Genomic DNA, 11,538 nt, shown 5'->3' with positions numbered 1-11,538 from the left:
TACCAAGGAACAGCTCAAGCACAGCACCACTGAATTTCATGGTGTGCTTCCGGGTAAAAAGGCGAACTCCCTTGGCAGCATCAGACTTCCCGTGGCTTTCGGCGATGTTAATAATTTCCGCGAAAAGATGATCACGTTTGAGGTCGTGCCCTTCAAGAGCTCCTACCACGTCATCTTCGGCAGGCCCACCTACCACAAGTTTCACGCAAGAGCGTGCTACATCTACAACAAGCTCAAGATTCCGGGTCCCAATGGTATGATTACCATATCCGGAGACTACAAAAAAGCTCACGAGTGCGAGTTAGGCAAAGCCGCCTTCGCCGAATCTGTGATATCTGGAGAGGAGCTGCAAGGCTACAGAGCCGCGGTGGATCCAAAAGAGATGCATACTGATACGTCTCAAACGTATCTATAATTTCTTATGTTCCATGCTAGTGACAATACTCACATGTTTTATATACACTTTATATCATTTTGATGCATTTTCCGGCACTAACCTATTAACAAGATGCCGAAGCGCCGGTCCTGTTTTCTGCTGTTTTTGGTTTCAGAAATCCTACACAGGAAATATTCTCGGAATTGGACGAAACAAAAGCCCACGGTCTTATTTTGCACGGAGCCTTCCAGAAGTCCGAAGAGGAGACGAAGAGGGGCCACGAGGCGGCCACCCCACATGGCGGCGCGGTGGGGCCCCTGGCTGCGCCGGCCTATGGGGTGGGCCCCTCGGCGCCCCGACTCTCGCCCCTTCGCCTATTTATTCTCTCCGTCGCGAAAACCCTAGTACCGAGAGCCACGATACGAGAAAAGTTACTGTGACGCCGCCGCCGCCAATCCCATCTCGGGGATTCGGAGATCGCCTCCGCACCCTGCCGGAGAGGGGAATCATAACCGGAGGACTCTACATCATCATGCCCGCCTCCGGATTGATGCGTGAGTAGTTCATCCTTGGACTATGGGTCCATAGCAGTAGCTAGATGGTTGTCTTCTCCTCTTGCGCTATCATGTTTAGATCTTGTGAGCTGCCTATCATGATCAAGATCGTCTATTTGTAATGCTACATGTTGTGTTTGTTGGGATCCGACGAATATAGAATACTATGTCAAGTTGATTATTGATCTATCATATATGTGTTGTTTATGATCTTGCATGCTCTCCGTTGCTAGTAGAGGCTCTGGCCAAGTTGATACTTGTGACTCCAAGAGGGAGTATTTATGCTCGATAGTGGGTTCATGCCTCCATTGAATTTGGGACAGTGACAGAAAGTTCTAAGGTTATGGATGTGCTGTTGCCACTAGGGATAAAACAACAATGCTTTGTCTAAGGATATTTGTATTGTTTACATTACGCACAGTACCTAATGCAATTGTCTGTCGTTTGCAACTTAATACTGGAAGGGGTGCGGATGCTAACCCAAAGGTGGACTTTTTAGGCATAGATGCATGCTGGATAGCGGTCAATGTTATTTGTCGTAATGCCCTAAGTAAAACTCATATTAGTCATCATGATATGCATGTGCATTGTTATGCCCTCTCTATTTGTCAATTGCCCAACTGTAATTTGTTCACCCAACATGCTATTTATCTTATTGGAGAGACACCACTAGTGAACTGTGGACCCCGGTCCATTCTTTTACATCTGAAATACAATCTACTGCAATCTCTGTTCTCTGTTGTTCTTTGCAAAAAAACATCATTCTCCACACCATACGTTTAATCCTTTGTTTACAGCAAGCCGGTGAGATTGAAAAACTCAGTGTTAAGTTGGGGCAAAGTATTTTGATTGTGTTGTGCAGGTTCCACGTTGGCGCCGGAATCCCTGGTGTTGCGCCGCATGATGGCGCGTGAGACACACGTCCGTTGGGAACCCCAAGAGGAAGGTGTGATGCGTACAACAGCAAGTTTTCCCTCAGTAAGAAACCAAGGTTATCGAACCAGTAGGAGTCAAGGAAGCACGTGAAGGTTGTTGGTGGCGGAGTGTAGTGCGGCGCAACACCTAGGATTCCGGCGCCAACGTGGAACTCTGCACAACACAATCAAAGTACTTTGCCCCAACGTAATGCTGAGGTTGTCAATCTCACCGGCTTGCCGTAAACAAAGGATTAGATGTATAGTGTGGATGATGATGATTGTTTGCAGAGCAAGAAAGAACAATTGCGATAGATTGTATTTCAGATGTAAAGAATTGGACCGGGGTCCACAGCTCACTAGTGGTGTCTCTCCCATAAGATAAACAGATGTTGGGTGAACAAATTACAGCTTGGGCAATTGACAAATAAAGAAGGCATAACAATGCACATACATATATCATGATGAGTACTATGAGATTTAATCAGGGCATTACGACAAAGTACATAGACCGCTATCCAACATGCATCTATGCCTAAAAAGTCCACCTTCGAGTTATCATCCGAACCCTTCCAGTATTAAGTTGCAAACAACAGACAATTGCATTAAGTATGGTGCGTAATGTAATCAACGCAAATATCCTTAGACAAAGCATCGATGTTTTATCCCTAGTGGCAACAACACATCCACAACCTTAGAACTTTCTGTCACTGTCCCAGATTCAATGGAGGCATGAACCCACTATCGAGCATAAATACTCCCTCTTGGAGTCACAAATATCAACTTGGCCAGAGCCTCTAATAGCAACGGAGAGCATGCAAGAACATAAACAACATATATGATAGATTGATAATCAACTTGACATAGTATTCAATATTCATCGGATCCCAACAAACACAACATGTAGGATTACAAATAGATGATCTTGATCATGATAGGCAGCTCACAAGATCTAACATGATAGCACAATGAGGAGAAGACAACCATCTAGCTACTGCTATGGACCCATAGTCCAGGGGTGAACTACTCACACATCGATCCGGAGGCGATCATGGTGATGAAGAGATCTCCGAGAGATGATCCGCCTCTCCGGCAGGGTGCCGGAGGCGATCTCCTGAATCCCCCGAGATGGGATTGGCGGCGGCGGCGTCTCTGTAAGGTTTTCCGTATCGAGGCTCTCGGTACTGGGGTATTCGCGACGAAGGCTTTAAGTAGGCGGAAGGGCGGAGTCAGAGGAGTCACGGGGGCCCCACACGCTAGGGCCGCGTGGGCCCCCCTTAGGCCGCGCCGCCCTAGTGTGGCGGCGCCCGTGGCCCCACTTCGTATCTCCCTCGGTCTTCTGGAAGCTTCGTGGAAAAATAAGACCCCGGGCGTTGATTTCGTCCAATTCCGAGAATATTTCCTTTGTAGGATTTCTGAAACCAAAACAGCAGAAAACAAAGAACTCTCTCTTCGGCATCTCGTCAATAGTTTAGTGCCGGAAAATGCATAATAATGACATATAATGTGTATAAAACATGTGAGTATCATCATAAAAGTAGCATGGAACATAAGAAATTATAGATACGTTTGAGACGTATCAAGCATCCCCAAGCTTAGTTCCTATTCTCCCTCGAGTAGGTAAACAATAACAAAGATAATTTCTGAAGTGACATGCTATCATAATCTTGATCATACTATTGTAAAGCATATGAGGTGAATGCAGCGATTCGAAGCAATGGTGAAGATAATGAGTAAACAAATGAATCATATAGCAAAGACTTTTCATGAATAATACTTTCAAGACAAGCATCAATAAGACTTGCATAAGAGTTACTCATAAAGCAATAAATTCAAAGTAAAGGCATTGAAGCAACACAAAGGAAGATATAAGTTTCAGCAGTTGCTTTCAACTTCAACATATATATCTCATGGATAATTGTCAACACAAAGTAATATAACAAGTGCAATAAGTAAACATGTAAGAATCAATGCACACAGTTGATACAAGTGTTTGCTTCTAAGATAGAAAGAATGGGTAAACTGACTCAACAATAAAGTAGAAGATAGGCCCTTCGCAGAGGGAAGCATGGATTACTATATTTGTGCTAGAGCTTTTCATTTTGAAAACAAGAAACAATTTTGTCAACGGTAGTAATAAATCATATGTGTTATGTATAAGACATCCTATAAGTTGCAAGCCTCATGCATAGTATACCAATAGTGCTCGCACCTTGTCCTAATTAGCTTGGATTAACATGGATTATCATTGCATAGCATATGTTTCAACCAAGTGTCACAAAGGGGTACCTCTATGCCGCTCGTACAAAGGTCTAAGGAGAAAGCTCGCATTGGATTTCACGCTTTTGATTATTCTCAACTTAGACATCCATACCGGGACAACATAGACAACGAGATAATGGACTCCTCTTTAATGCATAAGCATTCAACAACAGATAATATTCTCATAAGAGATTGAGGATTAATTGTCCAAACTGAAACTTCCACCATGGATCATGGCTTTAGTTAGCGGCCCAATGTTCTTCTCTAACTATATGCATACTCAAACTATTTGATCATGAAAATCGCCCTTACTTCAGACAAGACGAACATGCATAGCAACTCACATGATATTCAACAAAGGTAAAAGTTGATGGCGTCCCCGTAAACATGGTTATCGCTCAACAAGCAACTTATTAAGAAATAAGATACATAGCTACATATTCTTCACCACAATAGTTTTTAAGGCTATTTTCCCATGAGCTATATATTGCAAAGACAAAGGATAGAATTTTAAAGGTAGCACTCAAGTAATTTACTTTGGAATGGCGGAGAAATACCATGTGGTAGGTAGGTATGGTGGACACAAATGACATAGTTTTTGGCTCAAGGATTTGGATGCACGAGAAGAATTCCTCTCAATACAAGGCTAGGCTAGCAAGGTTGTTTGAAGCAAACTCAAGTATAAAATGGTGCAGCAAGACTCACATATGAACATATTGTAAGTATTATAAGACTTTACATCGTCTCCTTGTTGTTCAAACACCTTAACCGAGAAAATATCTAGACTCTAGAGAAACTAATCATGCAAACCAGATTTTAACAAGCTCTATGTAGTTCTTCATTAATAGGTGCAAAGTACATGATGCAAGAGCTTAAACATGATCTATATGAGAACAACAATTGCCAAGTATCAAATTATTCAAGACATTATACCATTTACCACATGCGGCATTTTTCGTTTTCAACCATATAACAATGAACGAGGTAGTTCAACCTTCGCAATGAACATTAAGAATAAAGCTAAGAACATATGTGTTCATACGAAACAGCGGAGCGTGTCTCTCTCCCAAACAAAGAATGCTAGCATCCGATTTATTCAAACAAAAACAAAAATAAAAACAAACAGACGTTCCAAGTAAAGCACATAAGATGTGACGGAATAAAAATATAGTTTCACTAGAGGTGACCTGATAAGTTGTCGATGAAGAAGGGATGCCTTGGGCATCCCCAAGCTTAGATGCTTGAGTCTTCTTAAAATATGCAGGGATGAACCACGGGGGCATCCCCAAGCTTAGACTTTTCACTCTTCTTGATCATATTGTATCATCCTCCTCTCTTGACCCTTGAAAACTTCCTCCACACCAAACTCAAAACAAATTCATTAGAGGGTTAGTGCATAATTGAACATTCATATATTCAGAGGTGACATAATCATTCTTAACACTTCTGGACATTGCACAAAGCTACTGAAAGTTAATGGAACAAAGAAATCCATCAAACATAGCAAAACAGGCAATGCGAAATAAAAGGCAGAATCTGTCAAAACAGAACAGTCCGTAAAGACGAATTTTTAGAGGCACCAGACTTGCTCAGATGAAAATGCCCAAATTGAATGAAAGTTGCGTACATATCTGAGGATCACGCACGTAAATTGGCAGATTTTTCTGAGTTACCTACAGAGACTACTGCTCAAATTAGTGACAGCAAGAAATCTGTTTCTGCGCAGTAATCCAAATCTAGTATTGACTTTACTATCAAAGACTTTACTTGGCACAACAATGCAATAAAATAAAGATAAGGAGAGGTTGCTACAGTAGTAACAACTTCCAAGACTCAAATATAAAATAAAGTGCAGAAGTAAAATAATGGGTTGTCTCCCATAAGCGTTTTTCTTTAACGCCTTTCAGCTAGGCGCAGAAAGTGTGAATCAAGTAACATCAAGAGATGAAGCATTGACATTCTTACCAGGGAAATTGGGGGTTTTCTCAACAATGCATTGTATCTTGTCTATGTAAGTAACTCCTCTTTCGTTGCTCCTAGGCTTACTATCCTCATCAAACAAATTTTTAGGAACAAGCCAAGCATAGTTATTCTCTAGAGCTTCATGCATTCCTAGGAGCTTACTAGGTATCGGTACTTTAATCTCCCCACCATCATTAACATTATTAGTGTACCTTATTCTATCCATGTCCATCTTTTCAAGTGTTCTTTTAAAGTCGGTATAAAAGCCAAGCCTCTTATGCTTATTAAAAACTTTTGTAGCTTCATTAGCTATATCATCAAATTCTCTAAGAAGGACATCTAAAACAAAATCTCTCTTTTCTCCCCTTTCCATATCAGAGAGTGTAAGAAACATATGTTGAATTATAGGATTAAGATTAATGAATCTAGTTTCCAACATGCGTACCAAACAGGCAGAAGCACTTTCATAAGTATGAACAACTTTTACTAAGGATCTATCTTCAAAATCTTCAACCTTACTAACATGAGTGAAAAATGCTTCTATATTATATCTCCCAATGATAGACCCTCGTCCTACCGGTATGTCTTTTAGAGTGAACTTAGGAGGAAACATGATGAAATAAACGAAAGGTAAATAAAGTAAATGCAAGTAACTAATTTTTTTGTGTTTTTAATATAGAGAGCAAGACAGTAAATAAAGTAAAACTAGCAACTAATTTTTTTGTGTTTTGATATAATGCAGCAAACAAAGTAGTAAATAAAGTAAAGTAAAGCAAGACAAAAACAAAGTAAAGAGATTGGAAGTGGGAGTCTCCCCTTGCAGCGTGTCTTGATCTCCCCGGCAACGGCGCCAGAAAAAGTGCTTGATGGCGCGTGAGACACACGTCCGTTGGGAACCCCAAGAGGAAGGTGTGATGCGTACAGCAGCAAGTTTTCCTCGGTAAGAAACCAAGGTTATCGAACCAGTAGGAGTCAAGGAAGCACGTGAAGGTTGTTGGTGGCGGAGTGTAGTGCGGCGCAACACCAGGGATTCCGGCGCCAACGTGGAACCTGCACAACACAATCAAAGTACTTTGCCCCAACGAAACAATGAGGTTGTCAATCTCACCGGCTTGCTGTAAACAAAGGATTAGATGTATAGTGTGGATGATGATGATTGTTCGCGAAGAACAGTAAAGAACAATTGCAGTAGATTGTATTTCAGATGTAAAGAATTGGACCGGGGTCCACAGTTCACTAGTGGTGTCTCTCCCATAAGATAAACAGATGTTGGGTGAACAAATTACAGTTGGGCAATTGACAAATAAAGAAGGCATAACAATGTACATACATATATCATGATGAGTACTATGAGATTTAATCAGGGCATTACGACAAAGTACATAGACCGCTATCCAGCATGCATCTATGCCTAAAAAGTCCACCTTCCGGTTATCATCCGAACCCCTTCCAGTATTAAGTTGCAAACAACAGACAATTGCATTAAGTATGGTGCGTAATGTAATCAACGCAAATATCCTTAGACAAAGCATCGATGTTTTATCCCTAGTGGCAACAACACATCCACAACCTTAGAACTTTCTTCGTCATCGTCCCGATTCAATGGAGGCATGAACCCACTATCAAGCATAAATACTCCCTCTTGGAGTCACAAGTATCAACTTGGCCGGAGCCTCTACTAGCAACGAAGAGCATGCAAGAACATAAACAACATATATGATAGATTGATAATCAACTTGACATAGTATTCAATATTCATCGGATCCCAACAAACACAACATGTAGGATTACAAATAGATGATCTTGATCATGATAGGCAGCTCACAAGATCTAACATGATAGCACAATGAGGAGAAGACAACCATCTAGCTACTGCTATGGACCCATAGTCCAGGGGTGAACTACTCACACATCGATCCGGAGGCGATCATGGTGATGAAGAGACCTCCGGGAGATGATTCCCCTCTCCGGCAGGGTGCCGGAGGCGATCTCCTGAATCCCCCGAGATGGGATTGGCGGCGGCGGCGTCTCTGTAAGGTTTTCCGTATCGTGGCTCTCGGTACTGGGGTATTCGCGACGAAGGCTTTAAGTAGGCGGAAGGCGGAGTCGGAGGAGTCACGGGGGCCCCACACGCTAGGGCCGCGCGGGCCCCCCTTAGGCCGCGCCGCCCTAGTGTGGCGGCGCCCCGTGGCCCCACTTCGTATCTCCCTCGGTCTTCTGGAAGCTTCGTGGAAAAATAAGACCCTGGGCGTTGATTTCGTCCAATTCCGAGAATATTTCAATTGTAGGATTTCTGAAACCAAAAACAGCAGAAAACAGCAACTGGCTATTCGGCATCTCGTCAATAGGTTAGTGCTGGAAAATGCATAATAATGAAATATAATGTGTATAAAACATGTGAGTATCATAATAAAAGTAGCATGGAACATAAGAAATTATAGATACGTTTGACACGTATCACCGCACTACACTCCTTCACCAAAAACCTTCACGTGGCCTTCATCTCCTACTGGTTCGATAACCTTGGTTTCTTACTGAGGGAAAACTTGCTGTTGTGCGCATCACACCTTCCTCTTGGGGTTCCCAACGGACGTGTGCATCACGCGCCATCAAGACTGTTTTCTGGCACCGTTGCCGGGGAGATCAAGACACGCTGCAAGGGGAGTCTCTCACATCCAATCTCTTTACTTTGTTTATTGTATTGCTTTACTTTTTTTTTATTTTCTGTCTTGTTTGCTTTCTTTATATCAAAAACACAAAAAATTAGTTACTTGTTTTACTTTACTTAATTTAGTTTGCTATACTTGTTTTTATTACTGTTAAAATGAATACTCCTGAGAACAGTAAGTTGTGTGATTTCACTAGCACAAATAATAATGATTTTATATGCACTCCTATTGCTCCACCTGCTACTACAACAGAATTTTATGAAATTAAACCTGCTTTACTAAATCTTGTTATGAGAGAGCAATTTTCTGGTGTTAGTTCTGATGATGCTGCTGCCCATCTTAATAATTTTGTTGAACTTTGTGAAATGCAAAAGTATAAGGATGTAGATGGGACATTATAAAACTGAAATTGTTTGTTTTCTCCTTAAGAGGAAGAGCTAAAGATTGGTTACTATCTTTGCCTAAGAATAGTATTGATTCATGGACTAAATGTAAAGATGCTTTCATTGGTAGATATTATCCTCCCGCTAAAATTATATCTTTGAGAAGTAGCATAATGAATTTTAAGCAATTGGAAAATGAACATGTTGCCCAAGCATGGGAAAGAATGAAATCTTTGGTGAAGAATTGCCCTACCCATGGACTAACTACTTGGATGATCATCCAAACCTTCTATGCAGGATTAAATTTTTCTTCGAGAAACCTATTGGATTCAGCTGCTGGAGGTACTTTTATGTCCATCACTTTGGGTGCCGCAACAAAGCTTCTTGATGATATGATGATCAACTACTCTGAATGGCACACTGAAAGGACTCCACAAGGTAAGAAGGTAAATTATGTTGAAGAAACCTCCTCCTTGAGTGATAAGATTGATGTGATTATGTCCATGGTTGTTAATGGTAGATCTAATGTTGATCCTAATAATGCTCCTTTAGCTTCATTGGTTTCTCAAGAAGAGCATGTTGATGTGAACTTCATTAAAAATAATAATTTCAACAACAATGCTTATAGGAATAATTTTGGTAACAACTATAGGCCATATCCTTCTAATACTGGTAATGGTTATGGTAATTCTTATGGTATTTCTTACAACAATATTAGGAGTGTACCCTCTGGTCTTGAAGTCATGCATGCTTAAAGAATTCATTAGTACACAAACTGCTTTTAACAAATCTGTTGAGGAAAAGCTTGGTAAAATTGATGTTCTAGCTTCTAAGGTTGATAGTCTTGCTGCTGATGTTGATCTTTTAAAATTGAAAGTTATGCCTAATGAAGATAAAGATATTAAGTCATTTGCTACAGCAAACGCTATACAAGTTCGAATTAATGACAATATTAGATTGATGGCTGAATTGCATGCTAGGTGGGAAAGAGAAGAAAAACTTGCTAAAGAGAATAATGTAGCTAAAGTTTGAACTATTACCACCACTAGTAATGTTGATGCTTCACATGTTGCTAAACCTCCTACTATCAATGGTAAAATAATTGGTGTTGATAATGTTTCTACTCCTAGTACAAAGCGTGCAAAATTGCCTGAAACTGCTCGTGATAAAAGTGCTGAAATTTTTCAGAGTATTGGGGACAATGATCCCATTGCTTTAGATAATAATGGTTTAGATTTTGATAATTGTCATATCTCTGAAGTTATTAAGTTCTTGCAAAAACTTGCTAGAAGTACTAATGCTAGTGCTATAAATTTGACCTTTACAAAACATATTACAAATGCTCTCATTAAAGCTAGAGAAGAGAAATTAAAACTTGAAACTTCTATTCCTAGGAAGTTGGAAGATGGTTGGGAGCCCATCATTAAAATGAAGGTCAATGATTTTGATTGTAGTGCTTTATGTGATCTTGGTGCAAGTATTTCTGTTATGCCTAAGAAACTCTATGATATGCTTGACTTGCCACCATTGAAAAATTGTTATTTGGATGCTAATCTCGCTGATAATTCTATAAAGAAACCTTTGGGGAGGATTGATAATGTTCACATTACGGTTAACAATAACCTGGTCCCCGTTGATTTTGTTGTCTTGGATATTGAATACAATGCATCTTGTCCTATTATTTTGGGAAGACCCTTTCTTCGAACTGTTGGTGCTATTATTGATATGAAGGAAGGAAATATTAAGTATCAATTCCCTCTCAAGAAAGGTATGGAACACTTCCCTAGAAAGAGAATGAAGTTACCTTTTGATTCTATTATTAGAACAAATTATGATGTTGATGCTTCTTCTCTCGATATTACTTGAGTTACACTTTCTGCGCCTAGCTGAAAGGCGTTAAAGAAAAGCGCTTATGGGAGACAACCCATTATTTTATTTTTGAAATTTTTGTTTTATATTTGTGTCTTGGAAGTTATTACTACTGTAGCAACCTCTCCTTATCTTTACTTTATTGCATTGTTGTGCCAAGTAAAGTCTTTGATAGTAAGGTTGATACTAGATGTGGATTTCTGCGCAGAAACAGATTTCTAGCTGTCACGAATTTGAGTAGAACTCTCTGTAGGAAATTCAGAAAAATCTGCAAAAATTCATGAGTAATCCACAGATATGTACGCAACTTTCATTCAATTTGAGCTTCTTCATCTGAGCATGTTAAGTGCCTCTAAAATATTCGTCTTTACGGACTGTTCTGTTTTGACAGATTCTGCCTTTTATTTCACATTGCCTCTTTTACTGTGTTGAGTGGATTTCTTTGCTCCATTAACTTTCAGTAGCCTGGGGTAATGTCCAGAAGTGTTGGTAATGATTGTGTCCTCTCTGAACATGTGAATTTTTGATTATTCACTAACCCTCTAATGA

Source organism: Lolium rigidum, chromosome 2 (assembly GCF_022539505.1).
Source record: "Lolium rigidum isolate FL_2022 chromosome 2, APGP_CSIRO_Lrig_0.1, whole genome shotgun sequence".
Lineage (NCBI taxonomy): Eukaryota > Viridiplantae > Streptophyta > Magnoliopsida > Poales > Poaceae > Lolium > Lolium rigidum.
This window is presented reverse-complemented; position numbering follows the sequence as displayed.